This window comes from Sciurus carolinensis, chromosome 4 (assembly GCF_902686445.1).
Source record: "Sciurus carolinensis chromosome 4, mSciCar1.2, whole genome shotgun sequence".
In the NCBI taxonomy this organism is placed as follows: Eukaryota; Metazoa; Chordata; class Mammalia; order Rodentia; family Sciuridae; genus Sciurus; species Sciurus carolinensis.
In genome coordinates, this window is record NC_062216.1 from 20,360,745 (window position 1) to 20,381,655 (window position 20,911).

Here is a 20,911-nt window from a genome sequence, read left to right on the forward strand (position 1 = left end):
GTTTGGTGGATGGTGGTTGTGATCTTTTGAAATTGATTTTTTATTTCATTTTTTATTTGTTTTGGTTTGGTTTTGGGTATTGTTTTGTTTTGGTTTTTGTTTGTTTGATTTTTAACTAACATCTTTAGTTGTGCTCCTGCCTAGGACATGTAGTAAGAATAGAGTAGTATAGTTCTGCAGGGGCCCAGCTCCTGCTGTGAGACCACCCTCATGGACCATTATCAGGTCATGAGGGACATTGGGCAGGGTGGCTTTGCCCAGGTGAAACTAGCCCACCACCTCCTGACTGGGACAGAGGTGGGGATGAAAGTCCTGCCAAAGTAGTGTGGAATATCCCCATCCTATCCAAATCTAATATCCTAATGGCTATGGAACACCAAAATATGATCCAGCTCTTTCAGATCATTGAAACCATTGAAAACATCTACATCATGGCGCATACAGGTGGGTACCACTGAGGTCCCCTGTCCAGGAGGCCAGTGGCATGAAGGAGGAGACCCAGAGACTGTTTAGGCAGATAGCCAGTGTCCTCCACTACTGCCATGAGAAGGGCATTGCCCATCAAGACCAGAAGGCAGAGAACACCTGGGGATGCCTGCGGAGGCCATGCAGTCAGGGCAGAGGGCAGTGGAAGAGCCAGCATGCTTGCCATTTATTGCCACTTCCTGCGTACAAGGCCCACAACTCCTGCACAGCCTCCCAGCATGACACTGTGTCCCACATGCCCGGCTCCTGGAGGTCATCAGTAGGTGGGACACAGCAGACAACAGCAAGTCTTCCCAAGGCACAGGTCAGGAGGTCAGAGGAAAACCCCCACTCCACAGGGCAGCCCCATGACAACAGCAAGGGCTGGAAGGGCGACTAGGAGGATCGCCACCTGCATTCAACAACTGCATTCAGGGGTGGGGTGGGGGAGTGGCTCTGAAGAAAGGAGGGTAGAAAACATGCTAGGTTTAGAAACAGAGTGGCTCCAATAAAAATGGAGAGTTGATGAGCAGACACTTCGCAGAGGAAGTACAAATAGTCAACAAGTAGATGAGACAATGTTCAACATCTCTAGCAATTAGAGAAATATAAATCAAAACCTCACTGAGATTCCATCTCACCCAGTCAGAATGGCAATTATCAAGAATACAAGTAACCAAAAATGCTGGCAAGGATGTGGGGAAAAAAGGTTCACTTATACATTGCTGGTGGTACTGAAAATTGGTGCAACCACTCTGAAAGAGTTCCTTAGAAAACTTGGAATGGAACCACCATTTGACCCAGTTATCCCACTCTTCAGTTTATACCCAAAGGACTTAAAATCAGCACACTATAGTGACTCAACCACTTCATTGTTTATAGCAGTTTAATTTGCAAGAACCAAGCTATGGAACCAACCATTTCTTTATCCATTTATCTGTGCCCTTCAATAGATGACTGGATAAAAAAAAAAAAAAAAAAATGTGGTATATATACATAATGGACTATTACTCAGTCACAAAGAAAAATGAAATTATGGCATTTGTCAGTAAATGGTTGGAACTAGAGAATATCATGCTAAATGAAATAAGCTGATCTCAAAAAAATTAAAGGCAGAATGTTCTCTCTGATATTTGGATGCTAACCCACAAAAAGGGAGGAGAAGATTAGAATTTCATTGGACTAAGCAAAGGGAAATGAAGGGAAGGGAGGAGGGATGGAATGGAAAAGACAGTAGGATGAATCGGACCTAACTTTCCTATACATGACCAATGTAACTCCACATCATGTACAACCACAATAATGGGATCCTAATCACAGTAAGTTATACTTATTTTATGTATGTATAATACATCAAAATATACCCTACTGTCATATATATCTAGAAAGAACAAATTTAAAGAAACAAGAAAAGAAAATGAAGAGTTGAGACAGACAAAACCAATGAACAGCCCAAAGACCCCGAGCTCTGTGGATCCTGACATCACGGGGTGTGAATTAATCAGGCATGAACTGGAACAGCTGTAGGAGTGAGGTGTGCAAACGGGCTCAGGCTTCTCCACACAGATTCCAGTCAGGAGCACATCTGAATCCACCAGGAGTCTCCCCGGCCCACACCTTGAACCATTTTAAATGGAGACTTGCTCCCCTTGACCTAGTATAGATGGAGATTTTCCCCTTGAGTTAGTGTAGGCTTGATTCACTATGAGCTGGTTGCTGTCACCAGAAGCAATTCCTTTCCTGGTCTTCAGGTCCCTCCCTGAGGTGTGTCTTATGAAGTGTTTAAAAGGCAATAAAGAAGATGAATAAAAATTGTGTTTTGGACTTCCACACTGGAACAGTTAGAGCCCATGCTAGAATGAAGGAATCACTCTCAGGTTTGCTCACAGAAGAGCCAAACAAAGAAAAATGTTTGCTCAGATAAGAGAAAGAGTCCATCAAGAAAAATAAGAAGATAGGAGAGAAAGAGACTTGAAGAAGGTATAGTGTTCCCCATAAGTAAACATTTTATTTTACTTTACAATAGGCAGAAAAACGCTCTAATGTTTGTTATTTTTCCAACTATCAGTATTTTAACTGAACGAAGACTAAAGTGCATTATTTATCTTTGGTCTGATTTGGGAAGAAAGGCCAGGACAAGACTTCTGGGTTACTCTTTTCCTAAGAAAATCTTCACATTCCAGGCCCTCGTGGCTGATGAAATACGCAGAAGTATTCAAAATGCCCCCTCTGCATTTATCCACCCAAACATAATGACCATTGTGTAATGGATTTAAAGAAGTAGATTTTTCTAAGGGTAAAACAATAATCTATTATTTATGCTTCCTGTAAACAAAGAGAAAAAAACTAAAATTCATGAATAACATAAGGAGTTATCTTTATTCAGTGGTCTCAAGATTAATCTCAAACTTAATCTATTATCTGAAGAACTAAGCAGAAACTAGACCAACCAGTTGAAATTTTAACTGTTCTGTCTTTCATCCCTAAGTCCCTCTGGAAAAAGATATAAAAGTACAAGGAAAAGACCAGAAGCCTTAAAGGAAATAAAAACATGGAAAGAAAAATGTGGAAAGATGGACAAGTTGTATTTTTCTAATCTTGGAAAAGACAGATTTTGTCCTACATAATCCAAAAGCAACTGGAAGTGCCCAACCTGTGTGCCCACTCTGAACTACACTGCTCTGCTACTGTGTTTGAGTCATTAATCTTGTGGCCAGTGGTTTTTCTCCCAGAAATCACATATGCCTACCCCCACCCAAACAAGAATATCTTCAGTGCTCCGTCCATTTGTTTCCAGTCACTAGACAAAGCCCATGAGAACCATTAGTAAGTCTAGGTGTACTTAAAATGCTGTTGACATCAATTAAGTTATGGGAATATAAACGTAGTGTGCACTAGGGAATTAGAAAGAGAACATGGGGGCAGCTCGTGGGTGCTTCCAACTAGGTTTCTGGGGCTGGAGCAAGGTGAAATTACAGGAGCCACAGACAAAAGATGGTAAGTAGGGATGCAGGAGGATGGTTCTACAAGTACCACTACCTACCATTTCCAGAGGCACAGCTTTCAGGTTCCAAAGGGACCAAGTGACATCCAATACAGGATACTTTCCTAGATTCCATAGCCTTTCTCAAGCATAGTATTTTTGAAAAGTTCAAGAGAATGCCATGCTACACAATTGAGGAAGCAATATTTATATTATTTTTCCCTCCTCGGAACATCAACTCAAGAAAACATTTGTAAGAGCATGTCCCTGCTCTTACAAGACTTCAAAAAGCAGAAGCAGATTAGGGGTCAGATAACAGAGATTTGCTGGGGGCACCAGGGCACAGGTATGTAATCGCAGAGGCTCAGGAGACTAAGGCAGGAGGATGATGAGTTCAAAGCCAGCCTCAGCAAAGGCGAGGCACTAAGCAACTCAGTGAGACCCTATCTCTAAATAAAATACAAATAGGGCTGAGGATGTGGCTCAGTGGTCAAGTGTCCCTGAGTTCAATCCCTGGTACCCACTCCCATCTCAAAAAAAAAAAAAAAAAAAAAAAAAGTCACACAAACTTTAAAAATTAAATTCAGAAATTAAGTAATTTTAAAACAAACTTTTGCCAGACATGGTGTCACAAGCCTGTAATCCCAGCAATTCGGAAGGCTGAAGCGGGAAGATCACAAAAGTTTAAGACCAGACTCTGCAATTTAGCAAGACTCAGAGGGTCTCAAAATAAAAAATAAAAAGAACTGGAGATGTCACTCAATGGTAGAATGCCCCTGGATTCAATCCTGAGTGCTTGAAAAAAAAAAATTAAAGTAATCAAACTGGGTTGAAATAAGAACTTTTCTATTTGTATCTAAGATACCCCGGGCCTTGCACATGTGAGGCAAGCATTCTAACACTGAGCTACCCCAGCCCTTAAGATTTTAAATTACCTTTCAGTGAGGAGAAAGGCATTTTCCAAAAGGAGAGGTAAGAATGAGCTAAGAAGACCACAAGATACATTTGTAGGCATGGATTTCAGTCCATATATATCACAAATTTGCATTTACATGAGAGTAATGAGAGTAATGAAAAATGTTAATCTCAGAAGTTTAATCCTGGTAATTCTTCTCCCCTCCCCAGGTCACTGGAAATATTCAATGAATAATTTTAGGGTCTTTTGCAGTTGCAAAGTGTTTGTTTGTTTGGGGGGACAGGGGAAGACTGGATATTTGAATGAATGTATCATAATATTACCCAGGATCTTTGGAAGAATTAATAACTCTCTCCTAATATGGCACAGGGCATTCAAATTATTCCTTGGGGTCACAGGCAAAGCAGGGGACTCTGAAGTTAGAAGATCTAAGGGGGCAGCTATGAAGGACCAACCAATTTCTTTCGAATAAAGGATTCAAGACTGTCCCTATCATTTGTCTTACAGGTCCTCAAGTGGATGCACAGGTGTGGTTTGTTGTTGGTACTAGGGACTGAACCCAGGGGCCACTGAGATCATTCACTAGTCCTTTTCATTTTTTTGAGACAGGGTCTCTGTAAATTGCTGAGGCTGGCCTCTAATTTGTGATCCTCCTGCCTTAGTCTCCCAAGTAATTGGGATTACAGGCATACACCACCACAGCGGCTCAAAGATATTTTTTGAGACACAATATCTAAATGAGTGATGACTAAAACTGACTAAGATTTGCCAGCCACGTCTAATGTTTTCTAACAACAACAACAACAAAAAATTCCTTAATGCTTGGGAAAAAACACAAAAGTACAAATGCTTTGTTGTTGCTGCAGTTCTTGCTGTGGTTTAACTAATTTAGGCCATATGGAGAACACATTTTAGTACCCTGTAGATCAAATTTATACAAGCTTCTCAACTTTGAGTTTTCATTAATACTATGGGTCAAATAGAAATAATTTCAACCATGACATCACAGTTTCATTGTATAAGAAAAGAATTCAAGAGAGAAACCTGTAATTTTGATTAAGTAGCCAATTAAATCTATTGCTGTTAAGTACCAAAATAAATCTTCTGAGGACTAATCACAAAAAGAATTTAAAATTAACTGTCTTAAAAAAAAAAAAAAAAAGCCTACATTAATCTTAATTTTTTGGTGTCATATTTTATAAAATAATTTACATTGATGCTTCTTTTTTCCAGTTTTCCTAAAATGAATTCTGTTTTGCCCCTTCAACATTAGAGATTAGAATTGCCATATTTAAAATGAGGCTTCATAGGTAGAAATGGGGGCACAGGTCTATAATCCCATGACAGAGGCTGAAACAGGAGGATCACCAGAAATTTACGGATATCCTGTTTCAAAATAAAACATTAAAAAAGGCTAGGGATGTAGTTCAGTAGTAGATGTCCCTGGGTTCAAACCCCAGCATTGGGGAAAAAAAAAATCAGGCTTCATGCCACACACCAAAAGATATCATAATTATTCCCACTTCCTCCATTACTCATTAAGATTACTTTGTCTCTTCACAGGCTTTTGAAACTACAAAGAACCTTAAAGACCCCGTCTATACACTTTCCTTACCTTTTTCCATCACCCCTGAGTCCCAGTTAGCCATTTCTCATCATGACAGCTGAGGGAGCCTCCCATCTGCACTGACTCTTCTATTCATTATGGAACCAGAGAATCCCATCTACCCCTCAACACCCCCAACCCACAACAGACTCACCTTAGAATCCTTCCATTTCTTTCCACTGCACTGATGATACTCCTAACTCCACCAACAAGGTCCTGCAAAACCTGGTGCCTTCTGAGGTCTCTGCCTGCATCTCAGATGGTGCTCACCCTCACTCCCAGCCCTGGCCCCACCGATCATCTTGCAGTCCCTGGCACCTTGCAGACTGCGCTGACTTTCAGTCTATACTTCCTTAGGCCTGAAATGCTCTTTCCTACCTGTCTGACTGATTCAACTTTTGAAGCCCTTTTCCACAAATGTCCTGTGTTTTGAATAACTCCCTAGTAAATCTATGTAAATTTCCAGCTAATAGATTTGTCTTAATGAACTGCTTGCTTCTGCCTCACTAACTAAAATGGTACTTTCTAAAAAGTCAGTATAACACATGATTGCATTCAAAATACTTTTTGGGTTCTGCTTTTTGAAGGCATGCAATGAGACTCACTTTGAATAAACGTAAAGCTAATGCTGACGTACAGTATGTTTGTAACTTGTAATACTAAAATCTCTTTATCCTCTGAAGATGCAGAAGCCTGAATGCAAACAAAGTAAGATGCAAAGGAGGCAAAAATCTGCCATTCTTATGTTGGAATGAAGAGCTATGGATGACCAGCAAGTATGTGAAGCCTAGTCTTGTGAAATTAATCTGTCTCGTCCGTTGCTACCTTGCACCACAGATAAATGGGTCCCGATGAGGAAATGGACCTCCCGCTCTCTGATCTCTTCAATTCGAAGTACATCTAAGGGCTGGGGCTGTAGTTCAGGGGTGGAGCACTTGCCTTGCACATGTGAGGCACTAAGTTCAATCCTCAGCACTACATAAAAATAAATAAATAAAATAAAGGTATTGTGTCCATCTACAACTAAAAAAATATATTTGAAAAAATTTAAAAAAAGAAGTGAATCTAAAATAACAAAGTCCACCACTCACCTGAACCTTGAAATCAGGTGTGCTTAGGGATATCAAGGTGATGCAGTGGAGGAGGAGGAGGAAGAATTTTCTTTCTCTTCTACTGAATCTGAAGAATGAGGATCTGAAGATTTCCTGAAAGTTAAGACATTTGTAGAAGGCCCTCTGATGTCTTATCAATGTTTACTAGGCTTTGTTGGTTAATGGTGGTGGCAGGGGAGAGCAGTTAGATAAACCCTTTATCATTGTTTTAGTGTCTCTTAAACAAGTGGCAAAAGGTCTGAGAATGTAGGTCCACAGAATCTACATCCTCAGTAATCACTCAGTAATATGCAGGGCCTCTAAATTTACTGAGTGCTTCTGAGTAGTGCTTTGGGGGTCAATTCTTTTTTTATCCGGGGGTTGAACCCAGGGATGCTTTACCATTGAGCTGCATCTCCAATTCTTTTCATTTGTTGATACAGAGTCTCACTAACTAAGTTGCCCAGGCAAGACACAAATTTGCGATCCTCCTGCCTCAGCCTCCTGAGTAGCTGGGATTACAGGTGTGCACCATTGCACCCAGCTCTGGGATCATAAATCTTAAAGAAATATATCAAATAATGAACTTGTGAAATATTCATACACATCTGACTTTTATAGAAAAACTGTGATGATTTATTTGCTCTTTGAAAGCATAATGGTATAAGTATAATCTGAATAAAATTTTGGAAATACATTTATCTGGACCTAGAAATATATTCTACTTTAACTTCAGTGTAAAATGAAAAGGTTATGAAGTCAGAAGATACACAATAAATGTTACTAGAATATAGTTATATCAAAAAGCTTACAAAGGGAAGTTTAACTTTCTTTTAATTCAATTTCTATAATTTCTTTTGATTTTTAGGCTTCAATGATCTATCAAATAAATCTAGCATGATCCTTTTTAATCTGAAAGTTGTTCAATTTAAAGTAGATTTGAAAAAAAAATAAAGTAGATTTGTACACACTCATAAAGAAAAATTAGAGATTTCAAGTTGGCATAGCAGTGCACACCTATATTCCCAGAGACTGGAGAGGTTGAGATAGGAGTATTGCAAGTTCAAGGCCTGCCAGGGCAACTTAAGAAGACCCTGTCTCAAAATAAAAAATAAAAAGGACTGAGGACATAGCTCAGTGGCAAAGTATCTCTGGATTTAATCCCTAGTACCATGGAGGGAAAAAAAAAAAAGCATTTCAACACCAAGTTTGATAAATAACCCATAACTAAAATCAACAATTCCTGGAATAAAAGATCACATAGTAATAAAAATAATAGCTTCCAGTTATAACAAATGAAATTACACATGCACTCAGGCCTTAGCCTGAACTACAGCTCAGCTTATATTCACTGGTCATTTCTTAAATCATCTACAGATATAGCATGAAACTGAAAATTAAATGACTTTTTGACTATAAAGAATCTTTTAAAATGTAGATATTCAAATCATATATGGTAATAAATAAGTAATTCCAAAGATATTTCTGGTGATGACTTCAAGACACAGAGCAGCTAAAATCTATTCTAATATCAACAAATTAATCATTTCCTGTAATACCAGGATTAACTCTTTTACCTACCATTTCAAGCTACTAAATGTTTAACCATACTGTCACTTAATATTTAATCTTGCAAGGCCTTAACATGAAGCATAGGAGACTATCTCAAATGTTATATGGATTTATGTCATGGCTCAATGAAGGGAAAAGACTTCAGAATACTTATCTAAGATGCATTAGGAAAGAAGAAAAATCAAAACATCATGCCCTATATTTTATTTGGTTGTTCAGTAGTTTTTTACATAAAAAATATGAATTTCTAAAATACAGTAATAAAGTAATAGATAATATGTACACACATATCACTTAATCTGAAAAACACTGGCTTCCAATGTATTTTGAAAATTTTATTTTCTTTATTTAATAATTTTTCTTTTTGGCATGATACTAGGAATCAAACCCAGGACCTTGAGCATGCTAGGCAAATGCTCTATCACTGAGATACATCCCCAGCTTATTCAATGACTTTTAAATGAGTATATACTGTCAAGCTTACAGGTGCATACCTATAATCCCAGTGGCCCAGGAGGCTGAGGCAGAAGGATTACAAATTTGAGGCCAGCCTCAGCAATTCAGCAAGGCCTTAAGTAACTTAGGGAGACCCTGTCTCAAAATAAAAATAAAGGGCCGAGGATACAGCTCAGAGGTAGTATCTCTGAGTTCAGTGGGTAGTGTCTTTGGGTTCAATCCTCAGTATAAAAAAATTTTTTTTTAAATGAGCATATACTAACATCATTCAGGAAATTAAATCTACAGGTAATACACAAACAAGCCATTAATTCATGACTTCCAATGGGTACTAACAGATATAATCATTTTCTAGTTACTATCTTCTGTCCTCTGGTAGTTGCCTCAGTAACAGATGAGCCACTGCATATATTATCTTTCTATATTGTGCTCTAAGCTCATAGAAGACATGGTTCATGCTTGAATCCTTCATAGTAACAATTCTTACATGAATTCAAAGCACATTCAGAAAAACAAGTAGTTCTCCAACTTAAAAACCTGCAACTTCCTAGTATTGTATAGAACTGTAAAGTTCCATAAAATATTGAACTAAAAGATGGATTTTTAGCCTCACACAGTGTCTCACACCTGTAATCCCAGCAACTCGGGCGGCTGAGGCACAAGGATCCCAAGTTTGAAGCTGGCCTAGGCAACTTAGTAAAAACCTGGCCCAAAGTAAAAATAAATAAATAAATAAGGCTGGGGTTGTAGCTCAATGGTAGAGATCAAATGCATTCAATCCCTAGTGCCACAAAAATTAATAAATTAATTGATCAAAATAAAAGTGGCTTCCTTAAATATTAGGTCCCATGGGAAGCTTCAGAGACTTTTGTTTCCTTCTGGGAAGCTCATCCCTTTAAAGGCATTTAAAAATCTTATAAATGTTGCCCTTAAAAAGAGTAAGCTTATGCTTTCATCCCTTATCATAATTCCAAAATCCAAAAATTAGAAAATCAAATGTTTCCTCTTCACTCCTAAGACATGAAAATCTGGCCAAACTTGATAAGATCTGACTTGAACAAATGGGAAGCTCATAATCTTCCTTCATCTCACAGTTTATAGAAGGGCAAGCATCAAAGGAGGTCCGCAGGGCCGTCCACAGTGAAGAACGGGTCAGTCCTAGTTCTGCTACTGCCTTTAAGCTCATGGACAACTTACTCAACCTCTCTCAGCCTACCTTTGTTTTATCCTGGGAAAGATGAAGGTCTTAATTCACTGCTACCTCCTACTACTGTTGAGAAGTTTAAATGTTATGATGTGTATCAAGCAGAGCAACTGCCCATAAGATCAGTAAACGGTAGCCATTATCAGTACCCATCTTACAAAATATCTTGATGGTTTTCCTATACCCATGGTTTAAATTTAGTCTCCACAGTAATTTTGTTTGTTACTTAAATTTTTTATTATTTCTATACAAGAAACAGAAAAATAAAATTATTATGGCATTTTAGTACTCCCATTTATGGTTGCTTTTTATTTGGAACTGTTTGTCCATTCTACTATTGTACAAAAGTTTTCCATTAAACTCTTAGCCATTTTTACACACAGCAGATATACAAAGGACCTCTAAAGGTCATTCAAATGCAAGGAATTTAAACACCTTTTCCCTCTCCCATACATTGAAAGCAGTGGGGGAAAGTTTTCATTATTTTTTTTTTATTATTAAGTGGCAGTACTTCTAAGAGTGGGAAATATGAAAGCAACTGAAAAGAACTGTGGAAATAAACCATGCAGGCAACAATCTGGAGCACCCACTCTAACCTTGACCACATTTCATTTAATTGCCAAAAAAAAAACAGGCAAAAGAGTTGACTTGAGGCTGTGCTATATTTGGAACAGGCAAATATTATTTAATGCTCTAAGGTACTAAGGGGCTCAGTACCTTTTGAAGAGCAATATTGTCCATTTCATGACAGAAGAGAGAAAGGAGTATTGTGCCTTTTTAACCAGTTTACAAACTTCCCAGCCTAAACTATGGGAACTCGGCTTTATTGAAGGTGTGATCCCACCACAGGAGATGGCCACAGTTCTGTTTACTTTTGTTTTCCTACTTTTTCAATAGTATTCTTGTCATCAGAAATACTGTTATTCACATTTAAAATAAGTATACCTAGAAGTCAAAGAAACTATACCAAAGGTGTTTAGAAGAAATGAAAAGTACCTGCAATCTATCTACTTTAACCAGAAAACAGATACAATTGCTACTTAAAATTACCCACTAATTATATGAGGTAACCCATTTAGGTACACAGAAACAGTGAAATCATTCAGAAGTTGTCCCTATCACAAACTGATATGGAAAAATTAGTAACATTGAACGATCACAAACTGATGTCATTTGGTTCTATGATTATTTTTGACATCACTCTGTTTTTTACAAGTGGCAGGCAGAGAGGCTATGGTAAGTAATAACCGCCCCACCTACCTGGAAACTTACTAGAGTACCCTTACCCAATCAAGCTATGACCCGAAACACCCTTTCACACTATTTACACAAAACATCAATATTGATAAGAATATAATCGCAATCTGAGCTCTGTGTTTTGTGTATCCTTTCCTGCTTACAAGTCACCCATGACAGTTTTGTTGTCAGAGGTCACTTGGCTTGCTAAAGGGTCATGGGGATGAGACTTCATGAACTGGAACCAAAGACAAAGTCTAAAAAGTTACAGGTGCAGACAAAAAGCGTTTTGGTCACATTCAAGATTTGTTCAAATTATTGATAACTAGCATTTCAAGTCCACCTTTTTTTCCCAAAATATCAACACACAGCATTGGTAGTAAATAATTTAATGTTTACAGTTTTTCTGATTTCTTTAACCTTCCTAGCAATTCCCTTTTACCCACAGTGACCTAAACACACTTTTACCCACTGTGACCTAAACCCACAGTAAACACGCTTCAACTTTTAGAAGCAGAAATTATCAATTTTTTAAAATCTGCTGGGTTTAGTTTATGAAAAAGAGATAACATTAATTTCAGTATAAAAAGAGAAAAATAAGGCTGCCTTAACCTCTCATTTAAACAGCTGGGTATCTGTGTATAAATACTTAATATTCCAATAAGTTGAGAAACATCCAAGCGAAATTACTTTTTCTTTTTCCCTCTCTGAATTCCTCCTCTGGCTGCTCTAATATTTAATTTAAAGGAGGCACGGTATATACATTTTTTTTTTCTCCATAATTTAGAACTTTCAATTTTTTTCTGTAAACTAAATATATAACTATGCTCTTATTAAAATTGCTACCGTGTGTTTCAGCCTACAACTCAATCAACTGCACTACTGCGGCTCTGGTATGCAAATGAGGGTAACGTGTATTTTATTCTCTGCTGGCCCCTTTCATTTCAGGCTACTCAGCCAGGCTTACTGGGGAGCCTAGTTTCTGGCTTTTCTTCTTCTTTCTCCTTTTTACCCCTTAAGTGACAACCCTATCTAAAACTGTCAAATAAATTATCTAAGTATTTCAAAATAAGTAGGACTGGTATGAATGGCACAAAACCTTCCGGCACAAACTAGCCATGTGTTTCTCATTCCGCCCACGCTGCTTTTACAATGCCTTCCCGGATGGGGTGTGAGGGTGGGAGGAGGACCAGCCGCGAACACAGGGGATTAGCTTACTTTCTTCTATGCGCATCGTTTATTAGCCCTCCTGATGTTTCCTTGATAGATCTTCTCCATTGTACATCTCTGTGTACCTTCGAGAACTAATCTGCGTTTTACAAGCCCACTTCTTGTTCAGAGAATAAGTAAAAAGAAGTTTGTGATGTGACAGCAATAGAATTCCGGAATGCGGATGGAATTTAGTTAAGGTTCAAATTTACATCTTCTTTCTCCTTCTCTGTGATCCATCCACTTCAAGATGGGAAAAACTGAAGAAAGATGTCTGGAAAAATAAAAATTTTCCCCAGTGAACATCTAAAAGTTATCTCTAAAGCCAAAAGTTTTCAATCAAGTCCTTTGTGCACATAGGCCCCTACAGTAATTGAAAAATAATGACAACATTAATACTAAGTCACCATAATTCCTCAAAACAAAGACCAGCATTGGTGTGCCCTAGCAGAGGAGAAAAAGGGAACCCTGGGCTGGGGTGTGGTCAGTGGATTTGTGCTTCGCAAGTGTGAGGCCCTGGGTTCAATCACCAGAAAAACATAAAAAGGCTTGCTTTAAGCGAAGACTTTGTGCCATGTATGTGGAACACTTTATATGTCGTCGCATTGAATATTCACAACATCCTGATCATGTACATATATTATCACCATCAACACTTTAGAAAAGAGGAAAGAGCATATACTAATAATTGCCTGTCAGAATTTAAAAGCATCAGAATTTAAAATCCAAGCCCTTAGAAAATCCTCTTCCGATTTATGCGCTAAATGTAAACACATGGAAGAAAATCTATAAAATTTTTTTTGTTTGCCAATTTGTTTGCCAATTGTTTACATTGTTTATGAGGAAGAGAGAAATTACAGAAAAGTTCATGTTCTAAGTCAACATTTGTGAACATTTACCACATTTGTGGTTTATTTAATCAGAAAAATAAAAAGTGAACCTTTTAAAACTCAACACATCTTTACTTCTTAACAGACAGAGCAAACAAAGACATTTACTTGTTTGTGAAACTGGTGTGATAAAAACCAGTCTGTGGCTCTATTCAAAGATCAAATACTAATTAATACATTTGTAGCATACACTGACCCACGTATACTACAGCAATAAAAACTGGTCCTGACAGACTTCACATCTAACTTAAAGCCTTGTTTTCCGATTTTGACCTTGCATTTGAAAAAATGAAGGAAAAAAATGAAGATCCTTCAGAATGGCAAAGCATAAAATATACAGATTATGTCCTAGGACAATTTCTTAAGGAAACTAAAGATGCCTAACTAACAGAATAGAAACCTTTGGGAAAGGCATCATAAAGTTTTTCTCTAAACACTGAAAGATGTATTATCTAAAATATTATTTTTAAAGAGGAACTAGATTGATTATGGAATGTCACAAAATACAGAACTATAAAAAATGGTCAAATATTTTACCAAGGCTTGACTCATTTATCACCTTAGAAAATAATTTTACTCTAGTTTTTCATTTTTGAAATTAAAAATATATTTTAAAAGAAAATCTATTCAAATGGTCTTTTATGACTAAATGATTTCTTACTTAATAAAAAACTATAAACTGAAGAAATTCTTCCACAGGGTGAAGTCTCCCCTCAATACCTCTACAGTAGCTTCTAATCCTGTAACTCTATGAAAAGTCATAGCTTAGATCTCATTAGAGTTATCAGAAAGTTTTATGTAAGATAACAAGTCAATTTTGGGGGGAGGGGGTAGTCTTCCTAAATTGTACAGGCTGAGCCAGGTATGGTAGTACACACCTATAATCCCAACAACTCAACAGGCTAAGGTAGGAAGATCATAAATTCTAGGCCAGCCTCAGCAACTTAGCAAGACCCTCAGTATCTTAGGAGACCCTGTCTTAAAATTAAAAAAAGAAAGAACTGGGGACATAGCTGGGATACAGCTCATTGTAAGTTCCCAGGTTCAGTCCTGACAAACTGTGAAGGTTGATCCTCCTGCCTCACCTCAGCCTCCAGATTTGCTGGAACAATGGGCATATACCACCACATCCTGCCAACCAGTCAACTTTGACTTGACATTTATCATCACAGATATTCACCTTCCCACTTAACTATGAAATTTATATATGAAGTAGGAAAACCTGAAAGTTGATTGGGCCCTGATAATATCCAATTTAGAAAATACCACACCATGACTCCAAAAGAGCATTTTGAGTACATGAGACCAATTCCTCATCTCAAATTAAACTGAACACTCAAGATTCACTAACCATTTTATCTAAACCCCAAACTGAACTCAGAATCCACCTATTCCAAGAAATTGAAAGTTGCATTATATCCTGATTTAAAGGTTTTAACTCAAAATTAAACCAATTTAAGGAACAGACACAAAATACAGAACCACCAAGTTTTACCTCCCATATAAAAAATTCAAAAGTAAACAGTCAATGGCACATACCTGTAACTCCAGCTACTCTAGGGATTCAGGCAGGTGAATCCCAAGTTTGAGGCTAGCCCCCAAAATTTAGCAAGACCTCATCACAAAATAAAAAAATAAAAAAGGGCTAGGAATGTAGCTCAATGGCAGAGAACCACTGGGTTCAATATCCAGTATCTCAAGAAAAAAATTAAATAATAAATCAACTGTCCCATTTTTCAAATGTTACTTAGGGCTCTGCTGTAAAGAACTTTGCACTGTGGGAAGGCTTTCCTTTCTAGCTCTCCGGTCAACTTGGCAGCTGCTCTTGGTTGGGAGCTGTCCTGCATTGAAGGCAGGAAATGGGTGGCGGCAAAGATGAAGAAGTCTCTGGAGCTGATCAACTCTAGGCTCCAGCTTGTTAGGAAAAGCAGAAAGTATGTGCTGGGGTACAAGCAGACTCTGAAGATAGTCAGACAGGGCAAAGCAAAATTGGTCATCCCTGCCATCTATTTTTAAAGAAATCTGAAATAGAGTAGTACTATGCCATGTTGGCCAAAATTGGTGTCCATCACTACTGTGGCAATAAAATTGAATTAGGCCCAGCATGCAGAAAGTACTTCAGAGTATGGACACAATCATTGATCCATATTATTCTGGTATCATTAGAAGCATGCCAGAACAGACTGGTGAAAAGTAAACCATGCAAAATTTTTCTTTAATAAAACTTGACAGAGCTTGTTTTAAAAACAAAACAGGGATTAAACCCCTATCTCTCACCCTACACAAAACTAAACTCAAAATGGATCAAGGACCTCGGAATCAGACCAGAGACCCTGCATCTTATAGAAGAAAAAGTAGGTCCAAACGTTCAACTTGTTGGCTTAGGGTCAGACTTCCTTAACAGGACTCCCATAGCACAAGAAATAAAAGCAAGAATCAACAACTGGGATAGATTCAAACTAAAAAGCTTTCTCTCAGCAAAGGAAACTCTCAGTAATGTGAAGAGAGAGCCTACAGAGTGGGAGAAAATCTTTGCCACTCATACTACAAATAGAGCGCTAATTTCCAGAATATATATAAAGAACTCAAAAAACTCTACACCAAGAATACAAATAATCCAATCAACAAATGGGCTAAGGAAATGAACAGACACTTCACAGAAGATATACAAGCAATCAACAGATTTATGAAAAAATGTTCAACATCTCTAGTAATAAGAGAAATGCAAATCAAAACTACCCTAGGATTTCATCTCACCCCAATTAGAATGGCGATTATCAAGAACACAAGCAACAATAAGTATTGGCGAGGATGTGGGGAAAAAGGTACATTCATACATTGCTGGTGGGGCTGCAAATTAGTGCAGCCACTCTGGAAAGCAGTATGGAGATTCCTCAGAAAGCTTGGAATGGAACCACCATTTGACCCAGCTATCCCACTCCTTGGCCTATACCCAAAGGACTTAAAATCAGCATACTACAGAGATACAGCCACATCAATGTTCATTGCTGCTCAATTCACCATAGCCAGATTGTGGAACCAACCTAGATGCCCTTCAGTTGATGAATGGATAAAGAAACTGTGGCATATACATACAATGGAATATTACTCCACAATGAAGAATGATAAAATTATGGCATTTGCAGGCAAATGGATGAAATTGGAGAATATCATGCTAAGTGAGATAAGCCAATCTCAAAAAACCAAAGGACGAATGATCTCGCTGATAAGCGGATGAGGACATATAATGGGGGGGTGGGAGGGGTTAGCGTTAGTGTTAGGGTTAGGTTTAGGGTTAGGGATAAGGAGGGTGGTAAGAATGGAGGAAAGAAGGACTGTATAGGGCAAACATCATTGCCCTATGTAAACGTATGATTACACAAATGGTATGCCTTGACTCCATGTACAGAGAAACAACATGTATCCCATTTGTATACAATAATGAAAAATAAAATATAAATAAAGCAAAAAAAAAAAAAAAAAAAAACAGGGGCTGGGACTGTAGTTCAGAGGTAGAGCGCTTGCCTAGCATGTGTGAGGCACTGGGTTCAATCCTCAGCACCACATATAATAAATAAATAAAGATAGCATGTCCATCTACAACTAAAAATATTTCTTAAAAAAAATTTTAAAATGTTACTGAAGCATTGGAAATTGCAGTTATAAAAGTGGAAGTATGATTTACTGTTGACTTTTTTTTAAGTTTCTATTATTATTCAAACTATGCTAATCAATTCTAGGACCTAGTTTGGCATTCTGCATTTCAAAAACTTTCTCTGAAAGCTGATGGAAATGACTGTAAACTCGGGCAACATGTCAGTTATTAGGCTCCTCTGAACATTTGGAAAACATTTAAAATCAGACACAGAAGCAATCAATATCAAGACGCTGTTCACAATTTCAGAATTAAAGGTCACTTGAGAATTCAAGTTAGAAGAGTGAACAGGCTTCGTGATGACTGTTTACTTTCTCAGGAAGGTTAATGTGTGATTTTCTCTGAGTATTTTTTACATAGAAAACATGCTCACTTAGGATCTTTTGCCTGAGAGTCAGCTTCCTCTATGAGTAAAATTAGTTTTCCCTTCCCCAAAGAAAAACTTCCTTAGACAGGGAATTGGTTACCTTCTACAGACTCTTTGAAGAGCATGGGTTATTTCATTTTGTTTTGTTTTTTATTTGCTTGTTTGTTCCTTTTGGTCTTTTTGTTTTTGCACTGCTAGGGATTGAATCCACACCCTCACAGCTGCTAGGCAAGTGTTCTACCATCCTGAGGGGTGTTTATTGATAAGTCCTTTGGGCTTTCTATTTTATCTTTGTCATATTAAGAGTTTATTTTGTTAGAAAGCATTGCTGATATTTTCTCAAATAATAATAGCCACTTTTTGAGCTACACTATATATTTAAGGCCCACAAGTAAAATATATTATGGCTAATGAGATTTTGAAAAATCAAAAAAAGAAACTGAAGAGTTGCTTCCTAAACTAGCTCATTCTATAAGCAATCTCAACTTTTATTTCTGATGGTCCAATCCCATCAAAATTAAGTACACATCTATAGCAAAGAGATGGCCAGGTTTCAAAACCCCCGTTATTAATGAGAATCTGAGACTACTTATAATAAAGGCTTATCCTCCTCTATTAGGCTTGTATGAAATTTGGGAAAACCTCTAGAGCAAGTTCATCACCCATTCACTGTTTTACCACAATTTTCTTGGAAATGGTACAAGACTTTAAGAAGCACTGTATTTTCACACTCTTACCATTAAACATGTTACAACATGTTACTTCTTTCACTAACTGGCTAGATTCTATAGGTTAATACTTATAGCTTTAAAAACATTGTTTTGGATGGCAAAGTGGCGCAACACCTGTAACCTCAGAGGCTCAGGAGGCTGAGGCAGGCGGATCAAGGATTCAAAGGGCAGCCTTTGTCAATTATCCAGGCTGTAAGCAACTATCAATACCTTGTGTCAGAAATAAAACACTTAAAAATGGGTTGGGGATGTGGTTCCATTGTTAAGCACCAATGGATTCAATCCCTGGTATGAAAAAATTAAAAATAGAAATATTTCTTTGGAGCTGGGCATGGTGGTACTGCCTATAATCCCAGCAACTCAGGAGGTGGAGACAAGACAATGTCAAACTTGAGGCCACTTTTTTAAAAATTTTTATTTGTTCTAATCTCTTGCACATGACAGAAGAATTCATTTTATACATTTTGATAGATCATACATAAATGGAGTGTAGTCTCTCATTTTTCTGATTATACATATTGCAGGATCACATTAGTCATGCAGTCATATATGAAAATGACGGGTAATAATGTCTGTTTCATTCTATCGTCATGAGGGCAATTTCAGCAATTTAGGGAGGCCCTGTCTCAAAATAAAAAATAAAAGTATTGGGGATATAGCTCAGTAGTAAAGCCCAACTGGGTTCAATCCCCAGTTCTAAATAAAAAAAATTTTTTTTAAATTAAAAAAATTTTTTAATGTCCTCCCATTTTCTCTTGAACCCATTCTTTTCGGTTCTTTTGATTTTTCTATTACAGAAAATTTTAAACATAAACAAAAAGAATTGTAAAACAAACATCCCTTGTGGCTCAGGGGGCTGAGGCAGGAGGATTGTGAGTTCAAAGCCAGCCTCAGCATCAGTGAGGCACTAAGCAACTCAGTGAGACCCTGTCTCTAAATAAAATACAAAATAGGGCTGGGGATGTGGCTCAGTGGTAAATGCACCCCTGGGTTCAATCCCTGATACAAAAAAGAAAAAGGAAAAAAAATGTATAAAAAGTATCATCTTATGTTTTTGAAGTAGGTTAATATGCAGAAGAAATATGGGATAAGAGACCTAAAATGTTTAACAATGATCAACCTCTGACATGATTTCTGTGTTTTTTAGTTTTAATAAATACATGTTTTTCAATCTAAACTCTTGCTTGTGGAAGACCGTATACGTGTGCATTCTAATCCACAAAATAAATGCATGATAGTCATTGAGGGATTTTTTTGTTTGTTTGTTTTGTTTGAGTACTTGGGGTTTAACCAAGGAGCACTCTTCCACTGAGCAACATCCCCAGCCTTTTTTACTTTTTTATTTTGAGACAGATCTTGCTAAATTGCTAAAGCTGGCCTCAAACAGGATTCTTCCTGTCTCAGCTTCTCCAGATTCTGGGATTACAGGCGTGCACCAGTGCTAGCGCAGGGCTGTGAAGGTCACTATTAACTTTAACAAAGTGGGTTATTTAAAATATGTTCACATATCTGTGATCGGCTTCCAAATAATCCAGTGAAAAGTGGATAACAGGTGTAGAGAAAATTTGTACAATTCTTTTATATATATAAATTTTTCCATAATAAAAATTAGAAAAAAAAAAGAGTCAAGAAAAAAATGGGAAGAGAGAAATTAGAGGCAAATCATGGAAAGAGAATAGGTAACCCTTTCAAAAAGTTTATTTTAAAGAAAAAGAGAGAAATGGGATAGCAGTAAGAGAGTATCTGAGATCTAGGACAAATTATAAGAGAAAGTATAATATTTGCAATAATCCAGTAAAGAAGTGGGGAGGGATGATAAGGAAGAAATGGGAGACAATTAGTTGGAGGGAAGAGTTTAGGTAGGCAAAGGAGCAGAAGTAGGTAGATGGCAAAAGAAAGAGGGTCCAGGTCAACATGACAGACTTTAAGTCTTTGTAGAGACACTGGATTTGCTCAGCAGGTTATCCCAAACCTCAAAGGATTTTAAGCAGAAGAATGGTTTGTTGGATTTGCACCTTAGTTACATAACAGTACATCTAAGGTGGAATTTAATTTAGACTATGAATTGCTCCCTAATGTTCATTATTGTATTTTTTATAGTGTACCAAAATCTGCCTTGTTGAAGTAAATTCTTTTGAATGGCATTTTATATCATTTTAAAACTCCTTTGAGTCAATAATAAATTTTGTCTCAGAACAACAACATCAACACTTATTATGTCACTATACAATGGCCAACATTAGAAAATGTAATCTTTTATTCTTTGCAATTTTACATGGGAAAAATGACATCCCATAACTGTTGTAAATGTACTTAAATTCTAAATGAGAGCGAATATTTTCATATGTTTATTCATTTATTTTTATTTCTTTCTCACTTCATTGTTAGTAAATTTTATTGGGGCTGAAGGTACAGTTGTTACATGATGTGTTTCAATAACCCGAGAAGTCTCTTTAAGTAAAAGAAGAAAATGTTTCTTGGCTATTTCCCTTATCAGCCCAGACCTTCCCTCTCAAAAATCCTTAAGCTT

General features: G+C 37.3%; 1 pseudogene; it reads left to right on the forward strand.

The window, feature by feature from the left end:
* Positions 1-362: 362 nt before the first annotated feature.
* LOC124982652 (60S ribosomal protein L30-like) lies at positions 363-15,825 on the forward strand (annotated as a pseudogene).
* Positions 15,826-20,911: the final 5,086 nt, after the last annotated feature.